This window comes from Puntigrus tetrazona, chromosome 12, assembly GCF_018831695.1.
Source record: "Puntigrus tetrazona isolate hp1 chromosome 12, ASM1883169v1, whole genome shotgun sequence".
Classification (NCBI taxonomy): Eukaryota; Metazoa; Chordata; class Actinopteri; order Cypriniformes; family Cyprinidae; genus Puntigrus; species Puntigrus tetrazona.
This window is the reverse complement of record NC_056710.1, coordinates 2888048-2914777: the sequence shown is the minus strand read 5'-3', so window position 1 is coordinate 2914777 and position 26730 is coordinate 2888048. Positions and strand designations below refer to the sequence as shown.

The following is a 26730-nucleotide window of genomic DNA, read 5'->3' as shown; positions in this document are numbered from 1 at the left end:
ACACTGCACAGGACATTGATTCATCAGCTGGGGTAATAGGGATTAGTGTTGTGTTTGTTTTGTATGATTTTTGGAGTGTCAATTTCGAAAGAGCTAACCACTTTATATAGATTATTGTTCTAAAAATCTCTGTAAAGCAAGTAATATACACAAGGGATGGCATGAGAGTCAGTAAATGATGACAGAAGTTGTAAGTGGCTATCCCTTTAAGAGTAAGTGAGCTAAATATTGATGTTAATTTCGGGCTGATAAGTTGAACATGCTCAGCAGGGCCCATTTAGCTTAATGGCATAAAAAAGCGGTATAATTCAGCAGCACTCTAGCAGGATGCCAAATATAGTTCCACATCTGCCTGAAGGAGGTGGCAGATGATGGAGGCCACTATTATATGCACGCGGATTATTCGCACCTGGACAACGGAGGCTTTACACCCACATGGTACAGGTTCCAGTTGTCGTCCATGTTGTCATTTACTGGGTGAAGTCAAGCTACTCTGACATTTTTTTATTATTGAAGTGTAGAACTCTTATCCACATGCAATTAGACCCTTCAGTGGGAGGGCAGCGAACCTGTTCGCATCAGTGTTGCCAAGGACCAACTGTCGTACAGGTGACAAAAGCTGTCTATTTACAAATACACCCTCATAATGGTTTCAGCTGTCAGTGTTTAGAGTTGAATGTTATAACTGTTGTTCCTTGCCATCTAATTAAAACAAATCACATAAGCGCATGATAGTTAAAAAATAAATAAATATATACAATATATACAATAACATGCTGTATAGATATATTGTTCATTGTTAGTTCACATTAGTTAAAACATTAACTGATATTAATGTGAAAGTTTACTGTATTAGTGTTACAAAAATTCTATACAATTTTGTCTAAATAAAAAAAGTAAATGAAATAATGCATTAAAAATGTAATTGTTGTCCTCTATTGTTGTATCTGAGCACTGCGTTCGATACATATCTCACAAATAGGAGTTTTTCTGTGGAAATTGATGAATTTTCAAGCTCAGTTTTCATCACTTGTGGGGTACCTTGTTAAAATAAGTTTTGATTATAAAGGTTATTAAGATGTGAAGTAATTAATGACATAATGATTATTTTTGAATGAACTATCCCTTAAAAACAAAAAAAACAAAACAGCAACAAGTTTATAATATCTTTAGTATATAGCTCTGAAGAATTGGAGTTGTTGTCCTCTTGTCTTCTGTAGCAGGCCAGTTAATGCATCAGGAGGGAGGTGGCAGCTCACAGAAACGTTGTGTTCTTCTCCTCTTGGAGGTGACTGTAAAAAGCTCCAGGAAGAAGGCGTGAAAGCCTCCAGAACAAGCTCGGCTCCATATGGGAAGCGAGAGCTCCAAGACAAGCTCTTGCAGAGTGACATTTAGCCAAGAAGTGCATGTGAAAGCATGACCACTGAACTTCTGTGCTGGATTCCAAATGCCAATGTGTCCATTTATTGTGCAGACGCTCAGTCGATGCAAAGAGAGTAAAACTGAAATGTATCAAGTGCAAACAGCCACTGGAACCTGTGGCCAGACTATATAATGGCTGGTTGACATTTAAGCCTGAAAGGTTAGGCGGGAAAAAACTTTGCAAACAGGATTTTTTTAAATAATAAAGTCACAGTTGTATTGCACATGCTATTGACTATTCAGAAAAATAAACAAATATTGACACCACCACACCAATCTCTATTTGGTGCATATCATTTCATCTCTTTGAACACTTTTTTTTTAATCTGAATGGCCAAATTGAAGCACTGCCCCTTACAAAAACATAATTATAGTGTTTGCTTATTGCTGCTTGAGTTCCACTTAAAAAATGTTTCCAAACCGCACCATCTGCAGGACTCTACTGCATGACAGACATTTGTCATCTCATTCTCAGCTGCTTTCCAAAACAATTCACTGGATGATAAACTTGCACAGCCATTCGTTCAGTAACTGTGTCACTGTTAATTCTTCTAAAGTGGACACTGTTTTGAGCTGTGTGGTCTGGTCATTTTAGAGAGTGTATAGAAGACATGAAACAGAACCATGCCCTTGCATATCCCATTAAGATTCAAGGTCTTAAAAAAAACATCCAGCCCTTCTCATACTTTGTTTTCAAATTATTAGGATAACAAATGTTTAGAAAATGAAATATATTGGGCAATATTTGTTCAAGGTTTATTTTCCCCATTTAACATGTATATTAAATGGCCATCATCTAACACTTATCTAAAATACTGTGATGCATAAATTCATGTAAATTACACACAAAAATTTTTTATCACAAATATATATATTTTGTAATATCAGCCATTAGCAGTTGTTATTTACAGTGTGGAGTGTAATATAGATGCATCTTTATGTAATATATATGCATGTTCATGTTTTGCGAACATCTGGTATGTGACATATGATAAGTTCTAATTGAAAATCATTGTTTACAATCAAACGAAACCAGTTAGCAAAGGCTATTCATTGACATGCAAATGTAACTGAATTAATTGTTTCATATGGTCATGAGGGGGCCCCCAAAGGTGCAGATTCCCACCAGCTATTTGGTGCCTGAATGCTGAATAGCTGCTCTGAATGTGTGTGGACACAAACAATCGTAAGCCAATATCACTGTCCTTTTCTGTGAATCACTCATATAGTATTGTTTGAAGGCGAATTTGTAAAGAAAATGATCAATCCTCTCTAAACAATGCCTTTTCTGACAGATTCCATGATAAACGAAAGTCATCATCAGTCAACTGCAGTCTGCAGCTTTCCTTTACTCTTTTGATAATAGCATTTATCTGTACTGCTAACAAAATGCCCGAATCATTCAGCCTGATGGCACATAAAACTCTGTTATTAGCAGCAAACACTAATCAAACAAGGCAGGTTACAGTATCATAACGCGTGGAGTGTGTGACATGCAGTCTATCGGCCTTTTGCACTAACCAGACCCATTGGGCCTTTCACCACCAAGAATATTTAACTGCACAATCTAACCACAGCCATCCACACATGCTTATCTTCAGCTTAAAAGACTGATAAGCCATTTTGTACACCAAAGCAGAGAAATACTGTAAAACAAACTAAGCACTCTGAATAATGTTGTTAACTTCAACTAAGGTGAAGAGACAACAACACCTGGATGAGGTGTAAAGAGGCAATCATGAAGTGCAATGGTTTCCAATATAAACCTAAAAGAATTGCTTGTTGATTTACCACTGAAAATAGTATTTACAGTCATAATCAGTATACATAATAGGCATTTTGGAGGCTTCTGATCTAAGCAGAAATATGCTGCTCATATTTTCATAACACAGAGAACTGTGTTATTTAAACTGTCAAATCAAAATCATAGGGACTACTTTTCTGGATTCATTTTTGGCAATGCATTATGTTATTTTATGTCTTTTTCGATATCCTGATTCCAGAAATAAAACATTTTTATTAACCAGTTCTAAAAATAACACTGGAATCAGCCACTCTAATTCCTTAGCAGAGAAAAGAAAAGAGAAAGAGAAAAAAGGTTGTTTTACATGTTAGAAAATAAATAAATAAATGATAAATTAACTTTGAAATTTAACAAAATCTTAATTACACTGAATCAAAGGGCTTGTGAACCGCAAAATGAATCTGAAAATCTGTACTGATGCTAAGTCTTTTAGCTTTGCTTTCAAATAGTAAGTGCATTTATGTTTGTGAAAAGATAAATAAATAAATAATTATTGTATTGATTAAATTAAATTAAAATGTAAATTATTGTAGTAAATAAAATAATCATGATATCTTGTTAATTTTATTTTTCCATTGCCAAAATGCAAATCTAACAAACTTTAGTGAGGTTTGATTCCATTTTTTTTTTCTAAAATGTTTTAAGAAATCTTGAATATTGTAATTGAAAAATAAGACAAAATTACTGCTACTGAAAATCTGTAGCTGGAGTGCAATTACAGGATCAATGGCAAGATTCAAGCTTTCAACAGCCTCTCAAATGTCATTGCATTCGCTGGCCTGCGATCTTTTTCAATAGACCCTCTGAAAGGACCATCTGTGTGGACAGTGACTGTCCAGATGTCCACTAGTGAGTGGGCTGATAGCACAGCAGCAGGGGTCATTTCCACTTCATCAATGAAACACACAAAAGAAACGTCACCGGGAAACAATGAGGTGGAACTGGCAGATGCAGCTGCGATTAAGAGAAAAGAAACAACAAAGGATGATCAGAAATAGCTTGATGCTTCAGTCATCCCACTCACCCCTCTACCAGCCAGACTGAAACTACATAAATCCAGCACAGAACACATCTGTCCACTAACTACATTACTGTTTTACAATCACCTCAGTGAAAAAAGGAACAATACCCACAGGAGGTTTGATTAAGTCACACATCATAAAAACTCTTAAATTGGCTGGCTACTACAGCCGGGTTGCTTTGGTGTTGTAAAGCCCACACATTTAAGACCTCATAAAAACAGACTGCAAAATGAATGATTGAGCAAATCGTACAACTTTATGTACAAACACAAATAGAACCAGAAGTACCAGCTATTTTCGGCCATCTTTGAGAGTTGGAGGTCTGTTATTTCTTGCAATTAGAGACTGAATCATCCCTACCCCTTTGTGATCATGATAATATGATCAAACTTCAGACAGGATCACAGAAAAAAACATGACTCATCATGACTACAAACAAGATTGTGGGTGACAGAACAAGGTACCCTAACAACATATTTGGTACAGGAAATAGCCAAGACAAGTCTCTTAAGAAAACTGAGTCACATCCACATCCGATTTCTTACAGTATCCTTTTCCATTTTTACACTTTAAAATGGATATATCATGGAAAAAACACATTTACTTTTCTGTTTTTAATGGTTTTTACTTTTGAAATAAGACTTCTCTTTGGCTGGGCACACACTAAAAATTAAAAGTTTTAATCTTATAAGATTTTCAAAATGTGAGAGACCACATAAAGATAAAAAATCTAATAATTACAAATATATTTTAATACATGACATGCAAGTATTTAGACAATTCAATAGATTTTACTGTAATAAATATGGCATTTCTTAATAAATATAATTAATAACATGACATTCAGTTAGCCCTCAAGTAAGTATATTGTTTCTATAATAAAATAAGTCTTTTAAAAATGTGCTTAAGCTTACTTCACACTGGATACTACATAGATCTACTCAAATATTCACAATTAAATGCATATCAAAGCCTATTCAGCAAGCTGGTCCATCCTGATAAATGACAAGTGTGAAGATTTCAAAGGTTAACCAATAGAAATCTTTACAAAGGTTAAAAAGCAAAAGGAAAGCAGAATTTCAAAATGGAGGGAGATCCGTATAGGGACTGCATTGGGTACTATTCAGTGACAAGAGCTTGTGGCTCTCTGTGGATTTCACCAGAGTCAGCAATTGAAACTGCATAGCCCAAATGACAAACAAACACAATTTGTACCACCATTTCACACTGAATACTGACTAGCCATCTGTCAAAGGGAGAAACAACATGTTGAAGCCACAGATGACTTGGCTTGTGGTTGCAACCCATGTGTACTAGCCAGCTATTAGGGAAAACAGGATGCAATGCATATGGATTACATTGGTGAAAACAGTCTTTCCTCTGAATATATAAGGGGTAGCTTTTAGTGAAGAGCTGAGGATGGTCCTTCCTCAGGGAGGAGATGCCAATATGTGAGTCAGCAGACTTCTTCTACTAGGGCTTGACACAGATTTGTTTCTTGGTCACCAGCACAGTAGTCACAGTCGAAGCTTAGCAGTGGGAGTTTTGTCCCAAAAATTGCCACTGTGTGCTTCCCAAGGACCTCTCATTAATTTTGGATGCATAACGCTTCTGTGAGCTTTGAAATAGATTGAGGAGTGTTTTGCCAAGACTGGACCATCAGGTGTGCTAATGAAGTCAAAAAAGCTAAATGCTAAATCACTGGTTACTGAGATTTTTGCCAAGTAAGAGCTTTTTTTTTTTTTTTTAGAGTTCACTCTAAAAATGGCACTGTGTCATTCAAACCTGTATTTATTTTATTATTCTATGAAACATAGTCAGTGTCCACACAAATAAAAGAACTAAGCTAATAAATAATAATTTTTTGCACAATAAATTTTGTGTTCCACAGAAAAACATTCTATATCGTAGATTATGTTGATAATAAATGCAATGAGATTTTTTTTTTGAACCACACAAGTTGGACTTAGATTGTCTCTAGAGACAAGCGCTTATAGTAAACTAAAATAAATGTTACTTTCTATTGAAACTTACATTCCATGTTTGTTCAAATATATTTGTAATGATTGTAATTTAAAATGTACCATACATTGATTTTAAATGTAATACTAAATAACATGTTGCCATTATTCAGCAGTTGTAATTGTTCAATAAAATTATATTTAGGATGGGTTTAGTATGTTAGTCAGCACATCATATGTTTACTTTAAAGCATGACAAAAGATTATCAAAACAATTTTTTTTATTAATGTCATATTATCTACAAGTATAGTATACCTGTAAGGTGTAAAGTATACAACACATGTGCATTTAATACAATTAGGCACAGTAAAACATGCTTTTTAGTCTAACTATTCCTTTAAGACAGATTTTGATGCTTTTGTCCCTCACTACCTAATTTTCATTCACCTCACATTACACTGCTACATAGCTTTTACACTGACTATGGTCTGTTGCATTGCTGTGTCATGTGCTTGCATAACCCTTGGAAAACTGTCTGACCATGAACCACTAGAAAAACAAACATGACATTGAGATGCACTGAGGTTAGGTTAAATTATGCAAGTATATTAGACAGCCCGGAACAACTAAAACTCAAATGAGCTATGACACTGCCTTCCGAGCTGAGTCTTAGTGGGGGTAGACCATGAGTGACATTTTTTCCTGACTTTTCTCCTGTTCAGACTGACAGGAACATGTATATTTCAAAAAAGCATCGCTGTGAGCCAGTGCTAAGCCTGGGAAAGCACAGAAAGAAAGTGAAAATGAAAATAAGTGTGCCATATGTGTGAATGGAAACAGAAAGAGAGACAGGCAGAGATGGTGAATGAGAGAGAGAGAGAGAGAGAGAGAGAGAGAGAGAGAGAGAGAGAGAGAGAGAGAGAGAGAGAGAGAGAGAGAGAGAGAAAAACAGGTGGGAAAACTTTGTATTCCTGCCAACCAAGACTATTCATCAGGGCTTTTTGGAAAATCCTCTTCTTACGTGTTGCTGCCCTAACATTCATTTCAAAATTCCTCAGAGCTTTAGATCAAGCTGATTTGTTTATTTTAAAGATCTGTTGATTTGCACTTAATATTTATTTTATCCTACAGTAGTGCCTGGTGTTTCTATTGACACTCGTGTGCCACACATTTGTAATGATGTAATGATGATGATGCACTTTTGTACAAATATGTAATATCAGTAAAGAACTGCAGTTACAATTATACGTGCTGTGATATGTTAGTCATCATCAAAATGATTTAAATCACAACAGAAAATTACTAAAAAATAATTATTTAAAATGCACTTTAAAATAAAACTTTAGTTAATGTGATATGCGCCTTCTTTAAGCACACTAAAGTGGCCTTTTATTTTTATAATATAATATTATCTGGAAGTATGTTTGTTTTATCAAAAAAATATGGTCCATTTTGTATTAGGTGGCCTTAACTACTATGTACTCACATAGTAAAAGAGGTACGTATTGTGTTCATATTGTATTGCAAAACATTTTGCTGCGATACATATATATATGCACACACATACATTATGTAAAAACATGTATCCAAAGTATTTAAATGTAAATACACAGTAGCAAAAGTCACCTAATATAAGAACACCATGTAAACAGTTGATTGTTATTACAAAGAAGGGGAATTCAATTTTATAGTCTGGATGTTTTGGTTTTGATCTCAAACCCAAATTTGTCTTTTGGTGCATCACTATTAAACACCTCAACACAGGCCTCTGTTGAGCACATAAATCAGCTCTAATTTTGACCTAGCTGCACTACTATGATGTTCATGTGTTTCTGGGGCACTGAAATCTCAGAAATATGTCACCAGTGCCGTCAGTAGGATTCACACTCCATTCTGTCCAACTCTGCGCTGTGATCACAGGCCAGCGCTGATGCCATTCTTGTGAAACTGCCTTCATCATCGGGGCAAATCCTGTTATCCACGCGAAACACCCACAGAAGCTTCCAGACCTTTCCTAAAGGGAAAATGGATCTGGATGGACTTTACTACTAATCTCAGGCCCTGTAGGTCTAAAAACTGGGTTAAATGAAACATCCTTATTTTTCAGGACTGGATTATTCATGAGGTTTCACATCACAAGGAGGATTTGTTACGGGATCCACATATGGACACAAGAGTTAGAGTATGTCAAATAGCAATTTGCTTGGGTTCTTTTTCTTAGTTGGCTGTGTGATTTTGCCTTTAAGTAGAAGAAAAGTCATGAACAAAAACAAGCAACACCAAAAGGAAGATTATATTAAATATGAGTTTGCTTGTCAGGCTGTGAAATTAAAGAAGGCACATGAAACCAGTTGAGAAGAACTGTGCATGTCCAGGCCAATCGGCGGTTATTTTTATCATTAGCCATACTTTTATCAAGAAAGGTGATCAGAGATTGAATCCCAATTCAGAAAAAAATGCAGCATCCCTCTTCCGTTTTCAATTACTGTCCCAGTCGTCTCACAGCTAAATTTAGCAAGGACAGTTATCTAGACTCCCATAGCCACATCAATCACAGATCTTAACTCTTGGAATGAAGGTGAGACATTTATTCTTGGACAAGGAAAGGCTTCAACGTTGGCAGACCTTTTCTTGTTCAAACTATTCCTAAAAACACTGCTGGCTTTCATGGAGATGGAAAAATGTGAACAAAAGAATCAGTAACATATCTATTAAGCCTTATGAAAAGGAACAAGGAAGTCCTGGTTTATATAACCTCATGCTGGCTCAATGTGTCACCAAAAGGAAGGTTAACACTCTCATTTTAGAAAAATCTGTCTCATTCTGTAATCTCATTGAACACAGACAAAAGTACCTAACATGTTTTGTGCAGATCTTACACTGGCTCAGTTTCTGAGTTTCTATGCTTGTTAACAGCTCTGCAGGCTAGAAGAATACATTTAAAGGCCCATCATCAAAGAAATGTCTTTCTCGCAAAGAGCTGTTGATTTTCCATTCAGAATCTATTATTAATAATTATTAATCTATAATTGTTTTTTTATTATAACTTTTATACCATCAACAATGATGTGGTACAACTAACATTAAAAAAAATATTTGACCTCTTCATAGCAAGAAAAGGTTATGTTATTAAATGTCATATGGTGCGACTCCCCTCAAACGTTAAGAAAAAAAAAGCCTTTTATTTTTTATTTAAATACATTTTAAACTGTTACAGGAAATGATGCATTCATGGTGTAAAGGAAATATGTTATTACTAATAACTTGATGGTTGCACCGCAAGACACTTTGAGACTCATTTCAATAAAAGATTTTCTCATATTGTACTACATTTTCAAAACATTTTGTGTCAGTGCCCCTTATACTTATGCTGTGTCAGAGAATCCATTTGAATTCAATGAGGATGGTGCATAATAAGGACGTTCCGAAACAAAAAATGCAATAGTCTGCAAAAGAGAAACTCTGTTAATGCAACTACAAATAATTTAACTTTGGCCGCAACTTTGGAAAAAAAGACTGCATTGTGTATATTTATGGCTGTGGTCAGCATCTGATATGTTCTTGGTAATTATAAAAAAATAGCATTCTTTGCCAAACACCAATTCATGACCAAGAATGGAGACAGGAAACAGCAAACACAGGTGGAATGTTCCAAGCTCTATTCCGACTGATTGATGCCTGCAGGGTATTAAAATTCCACTGCGGCAATCCGGTTGCCCCCACCAGAGCAGAAAGAGATCCCTTGCCAGGAATGACGTGGCCTGGTGCAGTTTTGTCTCCCGCTAAAGCCTTTTAGTACTGCCACCAAAAGTCAGTGCAAAATAATCAGCCATTCATGATTGGACACTGGGTGGGTTATCTGCTGGGCTTTAAGTTGTACCGGTACAAGAGACAGAACAAACATTGATGAATCAGGCAGGGAGATTTGGATATACTGTCTGGGTGCAGTTGTTGTTTTTATATCCGGCCAGAAAGAACAGATCAGAGCGGTAACGCTACGGCCTGGCATAAGCCTGTACCCATCAATCCCCCCATGCCCCCTCTGCCACCATCCATTTACGCAGTGTGCTTACCTCAGCAAAACTCAGCTTGAGCTAACATCCACGATCGTTCTTATATCTGCAGATCATACTCTCTCAGTCTCACTTTACCCTCCTAAATCTCCAATCAAATCTCTTAGCTTGACTTCCCTATCATTCATTTTTTAAAGTCTGGGTTATCACGTCTTTCTCAAGTTCTCAACTTGAGAATAATCTCTATCAGCAGGAAGGACAACAGCTATAGAAACACAAAGACAATCGATATCTAGCTGCAGAGGCACTATTGCTTTTAAGCCATTGCCTCTGCTAAAGAATCAATCGTGTTTACATTATTCCAGTTTAACTGCATATATTGATGCAGCCTGTACCAGCTGCTGCTCTGTTGTCTCACTTTGCTGTAAATAACCGAATAATCCTTGTACTATGATAATGACACTGAAACAATAGCTTCCAGCAACTTGCGTCCAAGTAGACTTTTTATAGGTTTATACTATAATTTAAATGTCTGGGTCAGTTTTTTGTGTCATTTTAAACCTGTAAGTTCATCTTTGGAACACAAATTAAGATATTTTTTATGCATTCTGAGAGCTCTCCCACTGACAGCAAGATACTAACACGATCAAAGCTCAAAAAATAGCAAGTAGATATTAAAATAATTCATGTGACATCAGTGGTTGATCAGTAATTATACAAAGCTACAAGAATACTTTTTGGGGTGCAAAGAAACAAAAATAACAACTTTGTTCAACAAGTAGTCTTCTCCATGTCACCCTATTGCGTCATTTTGGAGAGTATTACAACGTATGTAAACATATGTAGCACCACAGTGTGATGTGAAGGAGACAAATTGTTGAAAAAAAGTGATTATTTTGTTTACTTCTGTGCACAAAAAGTATTTTTTAGCTTTGTAAAATTATGGTTGAACCTCTGATGTCTCATGGATTAATTTAATGATATCTTTGCTAAATTTCTGTGCCTTGCCCATGTTAGGATCTTTACTGTCTATGGAGGGTCAGAGAGCTCTCAGAATTCATCAAAAATATTTTAATTGTGTTCCAAAGATGAATGGTTTTACGGGTTAGGAAGGTCATAAGGGTGAGAACAATCCCTTTAATACTTTTATTCAGCACAGATCAGTTAAACTGATCAATAGTGAATTTAAAGACATTTAGAATGTTACAAAATATTTATATTATGACAATATAAATATTATAAATTACGGCAAACTTACTAGGAACGTTTGATGACTAGGTACATCATTTACAAAGCAGTGAATAACAGAGTGGTATATGACTGAATGTCACTGGTAAAAGTGGGAATATCCCACATCCAAATTCAGTATTAATATACAATTTAATTTTAGTTTAAGTGCCTACAACTCTACTAAGAGCATTTTAATACTCATTTATGCATATTCATATTTCTGTGACATTTCAATTCTGATCGGCTCAATTAAGTTGCAGCTTTCTGGATCAATAATTTCAGCTGAGTCTTTCTGAATGCTTCAACATTTGCCCTGCTGCACTAAGGATGTGGGGAAATAAATCTGTCCCCAATTCCCTAATCCCCTGTCACAGAATATCTCCTATTCTGCTTAAATATAACATCAAGCAGACGAAAACTAGTAGTACAAATCACTTGAGGTACAGCCATGTGGTTAAATGATTCCTGAATTAAAAAAAAATCACTGCCTGATCTGAACCCATTTCATTATAATTTGGGTGAGATGACATAAAAAGGGTTCTTACTAGCATCTAATGTTTTAATAAGGACTAGGCTAATTCCCCCGGAAGCTCCAAAGAACCTGACCTAAATGGTAAAATTACTCATATGCATTTTGCCTGTTTTTTTTAACTGTGTCATCCCTGCATATGTGGGCACTTGTGTAAATCTGTGTCCCTAATTCTCTGAGACTGATACAGATTAAAGTGTTCAGGGATTTGGACTTCTTTCAATGGCAGGTAAAGAGCCTATCGGAGCCAACAGGTAGTGTCCAAAACTGACCAAATTACTGTCATTGGTCTAAATATACTCATGTACTGATTCCAATGTTATGGTTGCTATCTTGTCCCCCCAGGCTGGGAGCCTGTCTGGCCGCCTGTTTGTTTGAATACACAGCCTGCCTGCCAAAATGTGCCCTTTAGACAAATTGTGCCCTCTCAACATGGTAAGCAGGTCCAAGGCCTTGATTTATGGAGTTGAATCATCAAGGAATAGAGACTGAAGCCATACGTCTTTGAATACTGTTAATGGCTTTTGTGTGTACTCATGAAAAGATATGTGTGCTCAGTACTGGATATGCAGTGTACTTCAAATATTAAAACAAAACATATATATATATATATATATATATATATATATATATATATATATATATATATATATATATATATATATATATATATATATAACTTATATGTAACTTGCAGGACATATTAATAAAATAAAAGGCCATTTAAGCATATAAGATACACCTGTAAAATTGTCAAATTAAAAATAGTTTTAACAATCTTTTGTCATGCTTTTAAGTACACTTAAATGTGTTATAGTAACATACTACAGCACATGTAAAGTGTAGCATAACTAATATATATATATATATATATATATATATATATGCAGGACAAAATTATTTGTCCAGCCAACAGAAGATTAGTGTTCGAAAAATATAGAAAAATTGCTTTCACTTTTGCTTTGATTAAAAATGTACAAGTCCAGCCATTTTGACCGTGAGACTACACTGCAAATATTGCATCAAAATACGTGGCTGAAAATGTTGAGGAAAAAAAAGAAAGAAATTCCAGTTTCGGCTTAAAATTGCAACGTAGCAATATGAGAGGGCATTTTAACAACTTTCTTGGATGATATGAAAATTTACAGTTAGTGTTTGCAAGCTATCCATTAGGGAATTTCACTTTGAAATCCTATAAAATTTCTGAAATATTGTGACAGTATTTGTCTAAAACAACTGTCATTTAACAAAAGAATAGTTAAAAAAAATAATAAAACCACTCGTAAGCTAAACAGTTAAAACTGCTAGTTTATGTTGCTCAGAGAACATTTATTTGTGATCTTTAAATCCCCTATATCAACTGACTCGTAAGCAAACTCCTCTCATTGCAGGATTCAGAATTAATCACAGTGAATGTCATTGTGGATGAGAGCGAGGCTAAGCACATAGCCAGATGGACTTCACAGGGGCACTTGGAGCTCACTGTGACGCCAGCCTCCACTTGTAACTGCACAAAACTAACTATACAGAACAGAGCTGTTCATATCAACATATCTGACACTGTAAATTACGAATCTGTGCATGTGTAAATAACAATGTGTCTCAGTCACTAACTGTGAGCATTTTATGTGTACATTTTTTTCTCGAAATATGTGAATCAATGCTTCAGCAATAAATTAGCGCTCCTAAATTTAGGCAAAAATGCTAAAAGCCAAAAAATTTTTTTTTTTAGAAATTGAAAAACATGACTCTGTAATGTTTTATCATACTGTATATGTGCATGCAAGCAACTATATGTTCTGAATACATAGGAATAATATATACTTCATATAGGTATGTGGTTCAAGACTATTATCATTAACAAATCAAACATGACTATAAAAGATAAATATTTTCATTGACAAGTTTCATTATGTTATAAGTGGAATGTGTGTTATTATGAAGAATGAAATTACAAAATGAAACAAAGAGAACAAAATAAATATAACTACAACTAAACTGAAACAAAAAAAAAAGCAAAATTGAGAAACAAACGTAAAAAACTTCATGAACTATAATGACATTATAGAATGATCACCTGCATTAGAAATTACAATTCAAATTACTGTTTGAAAGATTTGGCAGATATCTTCACAACTGTAAACATGCAAAAACATAATTTTCATAAAAATATCAGTGTACGTTTAAAATGACAGGGTAAGTACGGCTTTTACCAAATTTGTCTCTCATTTGCTCTATGAACGGGCTCCACGGTTGGAAACGTCTTCAAAGATAAAAGGCTCCTCATGATGGCATTCGGATTCAAAGCCCACCTCTCCTCCCCTGTCTCAGATAGTTCTGAGCTTTCAACCGACACCCACGCTAAGCAAATCATTTCCCATAAATCCTGAGCCTCATCCACTAACATGAGCCTGGTCCCTGTCAGAGACATAAATATACATTTTCAAAAAAGGATTAGAGAACATTTTTCAACACAGATTTCAACTGTTGCCATTACGACTGACTCTCGGCTTAAAATAAGATATTCTAAAATAGAATCCAGGGCGGAAAACAGAAAAAAAATGAATACACTCAAATCGAACACAGAGTGAGATGAGAACTGAGTGTATGATTTCTGAAAGAGAAAGAAATTCATGGTGGTGCTCTACATGGAATGTCATGGAACATACACTATGTTATTAGACCACTGTGCTTTGCTATAGAACTTAGTATGCATTTCATATCTCATGTTCAATCAACAAAAGTTCTCACTCATTCGGATAATTTCCAGAAATGTCACAGACACTTGACATTTTAAGAGAGGAAAGATGAGCTTTAACTGATGCAGATGGTTATTGAGACTCCCCATTGAGAGCCTATGGCGAGATGAATGACCTTGAATGCAGAACAACTCTAAAAATAGATCAATCTCAGTAATGCAATGATGTTCACTTATAGGTGCTACAGGTGAATGTATGGAGGCAATTTTTCTAATAGAGCTCAATTTCTTGACAGTTTCCCACAATTTGTTTGATGCATCAAAGTCATTTTTTAACGGCAAAACAATGACGCACAATGTATTTTTATAATTTGAGCAGAGAGTGTAATTTTTGTAGAGATCAAACACTAATCAACACCTTCAAGACACTCAGTAAGCATGTGATAATGTACAGTGAGCCAGCCATTATCGCAAAACATGAGAAACAGGGGGTCCTTAATGGGTTTATTTTTGCATCTATGACAAACAGACAGTTATAAATACATGAAAATTAAATTTAAATAACTTCACTGAAAGTGATATGAGGCATGAAACTATCAATGCTTTTTCCAATGCTCTTACTGAGAGAACTTTTCCATAGACAAAAAAAAAAAAGATTAACTTTTCAGTCAAACTTAAGTGACCCAAAAAACTGCTAAATCGGCTCTTCTGTTACATAATCTGAGCAAACTGTGCCCATGACCATTTGAACAGAGAATATGTTTATGCTATTTTGCTAGTCTACTTGTAATAAGTGTTGCCAATGAAGCTTTATATTGCTCAGAAAAAATGCCTGTTTTAAATCTTGCAAGTAGATTAACACAAACGCGTATTTGCTTGACTGTTTAATATGAGAATGGCCTCATTTCAAGTAAAACAATGCAAGATACAAAACTATTTAAAAAAAATCTGTACATCCACTTAGACCTACTTAGAGAAGTAAACTACTTGGGGAGATTGTTTTAACACAGCTGAGAGAAATTGTTTGAACAGTTAGTTACTTATTTTCAAGATCCATGTTCCGTCAACTGCTTTAGATTACAGATTAAACAGAGAAATGGACAAATATTCAGCAATAGTGAGCACTACACGTTGGTCTAAAATTAGAGCAAGGAACAAAACTGAAATCAATGGACAGACCAATGTCAAAAGACAAAGAGCTTTTTGATGTAGGGAAGTCAGTAGCTGTTAGCAGAGGAAACTGGGAAATTTATTTTAGCTGAAGAGTTTCCTGATGGAAGTTCCATCAGGTCAGAACCCAGTGTGAACTCAGTCTCTGAATGTTCATTTCTGTCTAATGAAATTTTTAGATAAATCTTACTTTGTTATATCAACTTGCTGCTCTGAAGGCCTTTTGGAGCTTGCAAATATTTTGGGTTGATCCTTTAACTAGCAGATTTATCACAAAAGACATATTTTAAGCATTTAGTTTATTGGTGCATCCAAAGCACATCCAAGTATGATCTCACGGTTCTGTCTATCGCTCAGTCGAGATGTAAAAGTGCTGCGTCGGCATAATCATCCTAATGTTTACTGGTTTCTCAATGATGCAGTTAATCCAATGAAAAAGCACTTCCAAAGAAGGTACTGACAGATGTTCAGCCCTGTGACAAGGAAGAACATCTGAGTAAAATCGCTCACATCAACTCAGGCCTTTCATAAACATTGTCTGAACAAATTTTGGTGTTATGTCCAGGAAAAAAATATTTTCATGGAACTTTATGTTCTGCGGCGTAGATGTTTAAACACCTTGAGAAACAATGTGCTGGTTTCACATAATCATACGACACATTCTAAGGTAGATGATTGTTACAATAATCTTAATTTTGCCAAAACAATTAGAAGATTTGTTCATTGTTATCACCTTCATGCAATGTCTCCAGCTTTTGACACTACTTTTCAAACACTATACAAACTAGTAAAGCAACAGTTTACCACAATTCATGAGCTGACATCATAGAGTCAAACCACAACCAACACAGCAAGAACAAAACTATTTTTCAGTTTTGTTTCATTTCAAATACGGAATCACATTTGCTGAGGTTATGAAAACAAACTCCCACAAAGAAAGTTTTATTCCTTCTCATAATCTTCTTCAAATAACAGTCTGGTTATACAAATGACACTTTCACATAGTAATGCTAAATTAAATATGCACTATTTATATTTAAACAGATTTTTCGATATAAACATTAAAAATGTAATATCCAGACCTGATAATAACACTAACAACTATTTGTCTATAGCTATTTTCATTTATTAAATTTTCTCCCCACTTATTTCTATTGATTAGTTGCTGAAGTCCTAGTAGCTTTGACTTTGTGATTTCTGTTTATTATTTAAGTAGCATTTTCTAAAATAAAAATTTAAATGTTCAGTGATCTTTTTCGTGGACTGGATCTTATCACAATTGGGATGTAGACATGTTTTCACCTCTGTAACGTCAAGGATCAAGAGCCAGGCAAGGGGCCATCTTTGTTATTAATATGTGTGCCACTCACAAGGCGAGTTGACAGAAAAATAGACAGTCTTGATCTGAATCAGCTGCCTTTCACAGACAGCCCTTGAAGAGAGAAGCCAAGAGAAAAGCCAAAGCATCATCTACCCACACAGCATACCACTATGTCTGGAAAGTGATAACGCTGCATGTACTTACTTCAATTACACTGCAGTCAGGCTACATTTCTTTCAGTATGCATCACAACCGAACTGTTACTCTTACTAGCCTTTCTAAAGAAGAGCAAGGCTACTGCACAGATCAGTTTTCAACCTAATCAAAACATTCAATCTAAACCACATGTGACTCATATCTTTCCTGTCCATTGGTCATTTGCTTGCCAATTTAAGAGACATGAGCAGTTGGAAATACAATCATGACGTCACAGAAATTAGGTGTGAAACATACCATACACAAAAACTTAGATCACGCCTCATTACATTCTCACATGTTTTCATTCTCATATACCAGCGTAAATGTCTCTTAAAAACTGCTTTTATTATTACTGGTGGAACAATAGTTTGATGAGAATCTGGTTGAGGAAGCTAAAGTCAGTTTACAGTAGCTAACCAAATAACAATACTTACGGTTTATAATACAGGTATTTAAAAGGAGTTACTGTCCATCTGAGTATTGAGAAGGTTTGCTACCACCAGACCAATACAAGAGCATTAACAATATTTAATTAGACCTCAATTAACATGTGTAGATTTAAAAAGTGTTTTACTTAAATGTTGCTGTTGTCATTATTTTTACACTTAGTGTAATTAGTGCATAATTAGCATAATTAGTGGAATTTTTAGTTTGATTGCATTTGTACTGTTATACAAAACATGAGATAAATGCATTGAATATGGGATCAAATAATAGCATCTTCAATGTTCATGTTAAATTCTGGTTATTTACAGTGTAGTTGTCTACTTTCAGTCATGTAGTTGACAAGGTATTGCAAAGTACTTATATTTAGTACAATGCCTAAAGTGGACTATCAAAATAAAGTGTAACAGTTTTTTTATTAAATACATTTCTGTGACCTATGAACATCATGCATTTAAAACGCACACACAAACAGAGCGCAGAGAACGCCAGGTTTTCATAGACATTCGCATGTCTTAAAAAAAAGCATTACTGGTGTGCATCTTAAGACAAAACAAGGCAATGGCATGTTTTAAGATCAGTTAGTGCAAGTTTCTTTCAGTTGAAATGATTCAGATTTACATTAAGTCTAGGACTAGGCTTAAACATGTCTTTGAAACTGTGTACAACATATTTTAGCATTACTAACTTTCTACATATTAACAATGCAATTTGACACACTGAAACTTATATTCATGTGCGACCGCTCATTTATTACATAATCAGATTATGTACTTGTAATTAGATTAAATTACATTTTAAAACTATCTATATAAAGACTATAGCTACTTTTTTATTGATTACATATTATTTACACAATACCAAAAAAAACTATCCATAATTAACTCATTCTCAGTAATTCCTATTTTTCATCTTTTAAATGTTCATTTTTAAAATATCCTACTGCTTATATACACTCAGAAAGTCTTTCAATGATGTGAACAAAAAGACCACACAAAGACCAGTTGCTAGGCTACGGATATTTTTACTATATATTTACTTGAAGGGCCCTTGAGTTTAGTTCTGTGACATTGATAAACAAATAATATATATCATAGGTATTTTATTGATCCATTTTATTTTGATTGATTGTTTATGATTTAACTAATTAATAGCTTTCTATTAATCTCATGACCCCCCTGCAGTTCCTTCTGTGTGCAACTTGTTTTTCCAGTAAATATGGTGCTTTAAATGTTGAGTAGCTTGTATCTTGGCAAGCTACAGCTGTAATGTAGCTTCTCCAGCACTGGTTCAGCAAGATAAATGACTAATGATTAAGATAGTGACCTGATGCAGAAGGAATGCAAGCATCAGACTGTGGGACTCTTGAGAGATAAACTCCTCCAGGTGAGGTTGAGGTCTGGACTTCACACCATACTTTAGGGAAATTGTAACATTTTATAGAGTCTGGTAAAACTCTAAATTTCCAGTCATCTTTGTGGTTTCCCCGACATTTCTTGGCAGCTAAATGCAAACAGAAGAGTTGTCTCTGGGGCTCTCATGTGCTTTCGCTGTGCTCAGAAAGCCTAAACAAAAACCAAAAAGACTCAAGCTCAGCTGAAAGAGCAAATTTCTTCTAGCTGAAGAGGCAGTATGGCTTCAGTTTGGAAATTGCAAATATTGCTGTCTGCTGCATTTGGAAAAAGACACAAGCGGTAATGTACCAGTGTGAGACAAAGATGCTGCTTCTAAAAAACATATTTGTGGAGTCATCTTTATGGAAGATCAAACAGCATGGAAGCAAAGCTACAAGATTAGATCTCTTGAATTTCTCATATAGAAGGCAATGAGGTTTTCAAATCAGCTATGGCAATACCACACATGTCACCTCAGAGATTCAGAAAGCTTACAGAGACACCAAAGTCTGCAAACAAGTCAGATGTCAGTTCCCATCAAAAAACAGAGGCTTACATTAGATTTCCTACAAAATGAACAAAAAATTAAATGTTCATCAGAGAGGAAGCCAAGCCAGGATGACGCTTGCAAATGGAAATTTTGTAGATATTTTAAAATGACCTTTAATGCTGTGTGTAACATGAAAACATCATGCAAAGTTTAAATCTGAAAGTGCACCATGTATAAAGTTATTGTCTCTCAAAATAAAGAGTTGACTGAATCAACGAATCGTGTAGCCATTTCATGTCGATGTCAAAAATGAAACATTAGCATATTGCCTGCCCACTTCTTGGTCTTTTCGCATTGGTCTGAATAAAAATGCAAATTCATTCTTTGCCACTATGTGCTGCTTTTGAAGCGTTAAAAGCTCACAAACACTGCTTCAAACGAAATCGATCACTCACCAGAGGGGTTTGGAAAAATGAATAGTTGAACAAAACGTTTTGGTAGTCCTTGAACTTATAAGGTAAAAATAAATGCACATGCAATGTCAGCTTGTTGATCGAGACTCCCAAAACCAAAATATCAACCTTTCATTGTCAAAACAATAAAGTCACCTTTATTTATATAGTGCTTTTAACAATACTGATTGTGTCAAAGCACTTAACAAGATAAAATTGGAGAACTGAGTGTAAGTAATGTATAGTGACAAGATTAAACACTCAATTTTAGATTAAAGGCATTTCATTATTGAATTTGAATACGTTGTTGTCTAGCTCAGTTTAGCTTAAATAGTATATGTGCAATTAAATCAATGATAATTGCAAAAAATTATCGACAGAGGCAACAACCAGAATTCCATCTGTGAGTTTGGGTACATCTCATAACCCATAATGGGGCACTGTAAAGGGGTAGTTCACCCAAAAATGGAAATTTTGTCATCATACTCACCCTCATGTCATTTTAAACCTGTATAATTTACTTTCCTCTGTGGAACAAGCAACAAGTCAAGATCTGCATTAAATTTCAGGTGGGGTTCTCTCTTTTAATATGCAAGTGCTTTAGGTATATTACTTGAAATTACTATAACAGCAATGGATCTTTGTTACTTTTAAAATTGAGTAACTTGCAAACAGCATTTAATAGATCGGTAAGAATTTGGGTTCTTCCTGCCTTTTGCTACTGCAGTGTTACACAAGACATCCTGTGCTGAGATGCCATGTGGTGTGATTGGGTCCCCACAAATGTCCAATAGCACTTAAGTTTAAAGGAAACATTGCATGCAGGTCCATCACTACTGCAATGCTGCAGAAAAACTACTGATTGAAATCAATAAACCCAAACATTTTATTCTTTTCAGAATCATAGACTTACAAAAGAAAAGAAACCTAGAAAAAAGTAAGAAACCTTGGGAGAAACGGTTTTCCAGAATCCTAAGAAGCATTTGAAGAGCTGACATAAAGTGACTGGTGACCAGAAGATATTCCACTAGCTTGTACATTCTACATAATTATCTTTGAAGACATCATCAGGTCTGAGGATCACATATCCACATGCTTTCTTCAGACCAGCAGCCTAAGCATTCTTTTCAACAATTCTTGTTTGATATTTGAGAGTCCTCTGATATCCAACTCTATCCCAACTGGTTTGGCGTCACCTTTCCTTGCCCAGCTTCAAAAGCCTGTCTTTTCTAAACCCTACGGCTCTCCAGTCCACACATCAAAATCCTTTAAAAAAAGAATGACAGCCCTCGGCCTATATAGAACATCCTGGAATTTGTCCTCCAACCTTACGCGTGCACTGAAGACAATTTGATTTCCATGTCCGATGCTTTATCTACTCAGCTTTGAAGCCTACCCTGAGGTATGGTTAGCACTGAATGGTGGTAAGTAAAGTGTTGATGACCCTCATGGCTTGACCTCATCCTTTAAACACAGAGTTTGGCTTGTGTTAAGGTTTTACAGATACAGAGGCTCAACAGCGCAGCATTGGTTGCATTGTAACGCCACATGGATGAATACCAGGAAGAGGAATGTGAGTTAACTCAAACAAGGACAGCAGCCGCACATGGTGATAAGGTCAACTATGTGGGTATAAAGACTATTATGAGTTTTGCTTACAGGAAAAAGTAGAGAGTTCTGTTTGTGTCTGGTCATGTGGTTTCACGCACGTAAAACAGGAGCATTGTTTGGACCAAAGTTTAAGGGTGAATATAGAGGAAGGCAGCTGTTTACAGAGGCTAAAAGTCTTTGTCTTCGTTGCCCTCACGTCAAGCATGCTTAAAGGGGCAAGTCTGGGACATCAGTTTATTCAAAGCAATAATCATATAATCAAGCAAATTACAGTGTTGATGCAGAAAACAAACATCTCAGTGAAAATGAAAGAATCTGAATCCTTCTGAAAAAAAAAAAAGATTAAATTTTATGTCAACAACTGATATTTCTCAAATCGGGTATTTTTGCTAACTAAGAGAAAGAGATTTTGAGAATAATTGTCATCTGCAGTGAACTAATATGAATTAAATTCGATGATAAATGTTTATACTGAGGTGAGGCAGCAGATGACCAATAAACACTGATATTTATAAATAAAAAAATTTTACAGGTTAATGTTAAGATATACTGCAATACATAGGCCCTACGCCACGATTCACTACTCGAGGCTGTATACCAATCAATCAATAACTTTTATTTATATAGCACTTTTAACAATACAGATGTGTCAAAGCACTGAACAGCATCAAAACTGGATTGTGATCCAAACTGTGACAGACTGCTTTTTCAATAATTACACTAAAATGGTATGAATGTACAAAGGTCCTGGAATCTATCTATCTATCTATCTATAAAAAGCTAACATTTTTGAAAAGAATCCAAACCAAACTTCTAGACCAAGGTGCTGAATCAACAATGCTTTACTAATAATCCACAGTTTCATTTTAACACAAAGGGATCAGACACCTCACTATCCTGTACAGAGTACAAAGCCATGAGGGCCAAACGAAAAACATATACGTGGTACTTTGAGACAGTAGTTCTTACAACAGAGGTACCATTTCCATGTAGTACAAAAGATAAAAATGAGAGTGCATAATAAAAGGTTTGACAGATTGACAGACAGCTCTTGCCTCGCCCATCTCTGTCCTGCCATGCAAATGGAAAGGTGCTCCGTGAGCCCTGATATACTTCAATCGATAGATATTTAATATGGAAATCTGAAAATATTTGGATTTGACATGATCATCTGGTCACAGTTTTCCAAATGGCAAATCACAAGTGTTTATAGTGTAGACACCCTTGAACTGAGCAAACAGTACAGAATCCCTTGCACAACTCTCTTGAGGTCAAAGCATGAACTGCAACCTACTGTAGATAGGAGTACAGCAAATACGCAAAAGAAAGATGCCAATCAATTACATTTTTTGAATTTTACGGTTAAAAAAAATTATTAAAACGCGATTACCCCCAAACCATCCAGGATTTAATTAAAGCGTATAAATCGATTTATCTTTTCTTTTTTTATGAAAAAAAAAAACAGGAATGGGCAGAACAAGAGATTCAGCATTCATCCCAGACGTATGCATCCCATTCTGTGCACCCATCCGCATACAGATATAATGCAAGTTTAAATCCTTTCTATATGCAAAACAGTAACATCATACTAAAATAAAGCAGTTTGTTTAAGTCTGGTTTTATTTTTTCTCACCAGTCGGTTGCCGACGTCTCGCTGATAACGTCCTGGTAGGCTGTTAAGAGGGCCAGTCTGTTCTTGCTGAGATTCACAGCCATGTTGCTGCCACTGCAATCATCCAGACCAGTGTAGCAGTGATGATGAGGAACGCGAGAGTCACTGCGGAGCGCGAGAAGAGGAGGAGAGATGTTGCACGCCGAACAAAGAGACGCTGCTGCTGCTGCTCTGGCGCTCTGCTGTCTGAGCTGCGCGGTCCTAGCGCCCCAGTGTTCTCTGCGTTCACTGCGTTCACTGCGTTCTAACGTTCAAAACAGCAACCAAACAGTAACCATTTTTGTTTGTTTGTTCAATGCATGCAATCAAAGCTTAAATGCCTCAGTATGGTCAGAATTTAGCCAAAGTTTGTGGATATAATTGATATATAAAACAAGTGTTCTAAATGTAATCATATATATATATATATATATATATATATATATATATATATATATATATATATATATATATATATATATATATATATATATATATATATACTGTTAATATATATATATATATATATATATATATATATATATATATATATATATATATATATATATATATATATACTGTTAAATCGGTATAATTATAAGCATCTTTATGTAATGAGTCAAATAGATTTTAGTTTCAAAAAAAGTGACAGCATTAGAGCAAAGCAAACAAATCACAGAGCTGTACAGTCAAATATTTTTTATATAATATGTCAAAATAATATGTCCCCCTTATCTTAGAGTTCACTGCGATATGTCTCTTAGATGATTTTGTGATTAATATCATCATACGTGACATTGGATATCCATTGGAACAGAAGAAGATTATCTATATTGGGGATGTATAGAACATTCTTCAAAACATGGTGGGCCACTGTTTTGTTCCCAAATGTTTACAGATGTCTTAGTAGAAATATCAGGCTAGTTAATTATGACTGAATGTGTTCAACTATACCAAGTGGACCACATAAATATATGTCAGATCCGACACTTGTTCCTCTGGCCAAAAGCTGTAGGACAAAGTCAAACGTGAAAGATATCCTTCGGTGGAAACATCGCCATCCTTAAATAGTAAACAAATGCACACCTTATCCTATAGTACCCTGTACTTAACATCCTCTTAACAGCAGTGTCCTAGAGCTCCATGGATTCTGCCCAATCCCGTATCATGGCACAAGGCCAGGATCTGCCATTCTCAGCATGGGTCAGTGTGTAATGTATTCAACTAGAGCAGAGATTTCATCCACGATACATTCACTTCCAGTAAGGTTCTTTATATCTGGCTATAAAACAATGGGAGCATTTCTAATCCCACGACCCACAAACATACATTTTCATTGCTGCTGAAATGTACACACACACACACAAACACATAGAAATAAGCTATTGAGCTTAGCCATTCACCCTCCTTACAACCCAGTCTTTAATGCCCCCACCACCACACACACACACAAATATACGCACACACATTCACCTTCCTCTGCAGTCTCATCCAATCAGGATCTCTGTTTGCCCCAGAGCTTCCCCTCCCTTGGCTGCCCACTAAATGGGTTACCATTAATTAATTCTTCTCACTCATCTGGTCCTTGGCGTCTCCTACTGCCTACAAAGGTAGCAATTATATTCAGTGGTGATGAGGATTGTTCTTAGGGAAGACATCTGTCCGGCAGAGCCTCGGCAGGCATCCAAAAGGAGGCATGTGAGAAGAGCTTTGCCATTCAGCAATACAACTTCGTTAACACAATACAAGACTCTGATTTAACCGCTACAGTGGGTTTAACAACTCTAGTGATTTTAGCACCAATGCAGTTTTTTCACCCAAACACGTGTTATTAATCATCATTTCCAAATATACTGCAAAATGACAATGCTGCTAATTGAATTTGATGTAATAAAGGGTGACTTTTTAAACTTTTCCTTTTTTGGCACCAAAAGAAATCAATTAATTTATTTGTTTAAAACAATGCTATTAAATAAAACAATTTAGACTGAAAAAATGCACAGTAATTAAAAACTTCGTACTACTAAAATCAGGCATCACAAAATAAGACCTCAATATTTCATCAGCAGCCATGGGTATTCATTTTGTTTTGCCTGTATATGCTTTTTTGACTCTCACAGCGACTTTAATTTTATGGTTTCAACTAAAACTCTGGTTTACTGTTTTACCATCTTGGGTGGCCTATAAGGGTTTTGGGTGAAATATCCCTTTTTTCAGTGATGGATGTCTGGATCATTTTAACGTTTCTCTCATTCAATTTCTTTATTCTGTCATTTGAATCTAGATCTCTATTTCTTATATGCAATCTTTGATCATAATTTGAAATCATTAAACCACCAAAGTATTAGAAACAGATGTGATTACTTCTCCTCCCAAGTTATTAATTTGTGAAATGACAAGCATAATGCATTAAAAATTTGTACTGTAAAAAGTATGTTAAAGGTTGGTCTTTTCATCAACCGTTACTGCATTTACGTTGATAAACCAGTAAGTGGCAACAGTTGACTGTCTTTTTGAAAAAGTCATAAACCAATCAATCAGTCGATTCATTAACAAAAAAACAACATATATTTTGCTAAAGTGGCAGGCATGCATTTTATTTGCTAGAATACGCCCAAAACCAAGCTAAGCATATTTCCTTGCAAACTGCATTTTCATATTTGTTTTAAGACATTTGTGCAAACAGCAGTTATGTATTCCCATTTGTGGACTGTCCGCAGAAACTGCAATGAAGGCCTTTGATTGGACATTCTCCATTCTGATCTGATGTCACATTCAAATGACATTATTTGAACAGTAAGAGAGCAGTCATGGTTTCAGGAAATCTGATTAGTGCTGACAGTGGTCTCCAGTCACCACCAAAACACTTTACTTATTCATGCTCCAAGCAAGCACACACACACACACACACACACACACTTTAACAAGGAGTAAAACAGATGGCTAGAAAATTAACATTATCCATACTGTAAAATCCAACATTAAAATAATTAATAAAAGTTAGTAATTAAAACATCCAATGCAACGCAAATGAGTATAAGAGCATATTTATAACACTTATGTAGCCTCATATGCTTTCATGTTTACTGTTAAGTTTGGATTTTAGATATTTGAAAACATCATGATGAAAGATGGTTCGAAAGGGTTAAAGAATCACAGCAGCTCTGTGAAAATACAATCCACATACCAGACATATGAAAGCGAGACCCATGGAGAGTCTTTTAAGTTAAAACAAAGAATCTGACCAGCGGAAAGACCCATGAGTTATGTCCAAAAAAAAGTAGAGGAACTGTCTGATTTATTCAGTTGTACAACAAAA

The 26730-nt window shown here is 35.3% G+C and overlaps 1 pseudogene; it reads right to left on the bottom strand.

Annotated features, from left to right (window-relative positions):
• The window catches only part of LOC122355761, a 59695-nt pseudogene extending 36093 nt beyond the window's left edge, over positions 1 to 23602 (bottom strand).
• Positions 23603 to 26730: the final 3128 nt, after the last annotated feature.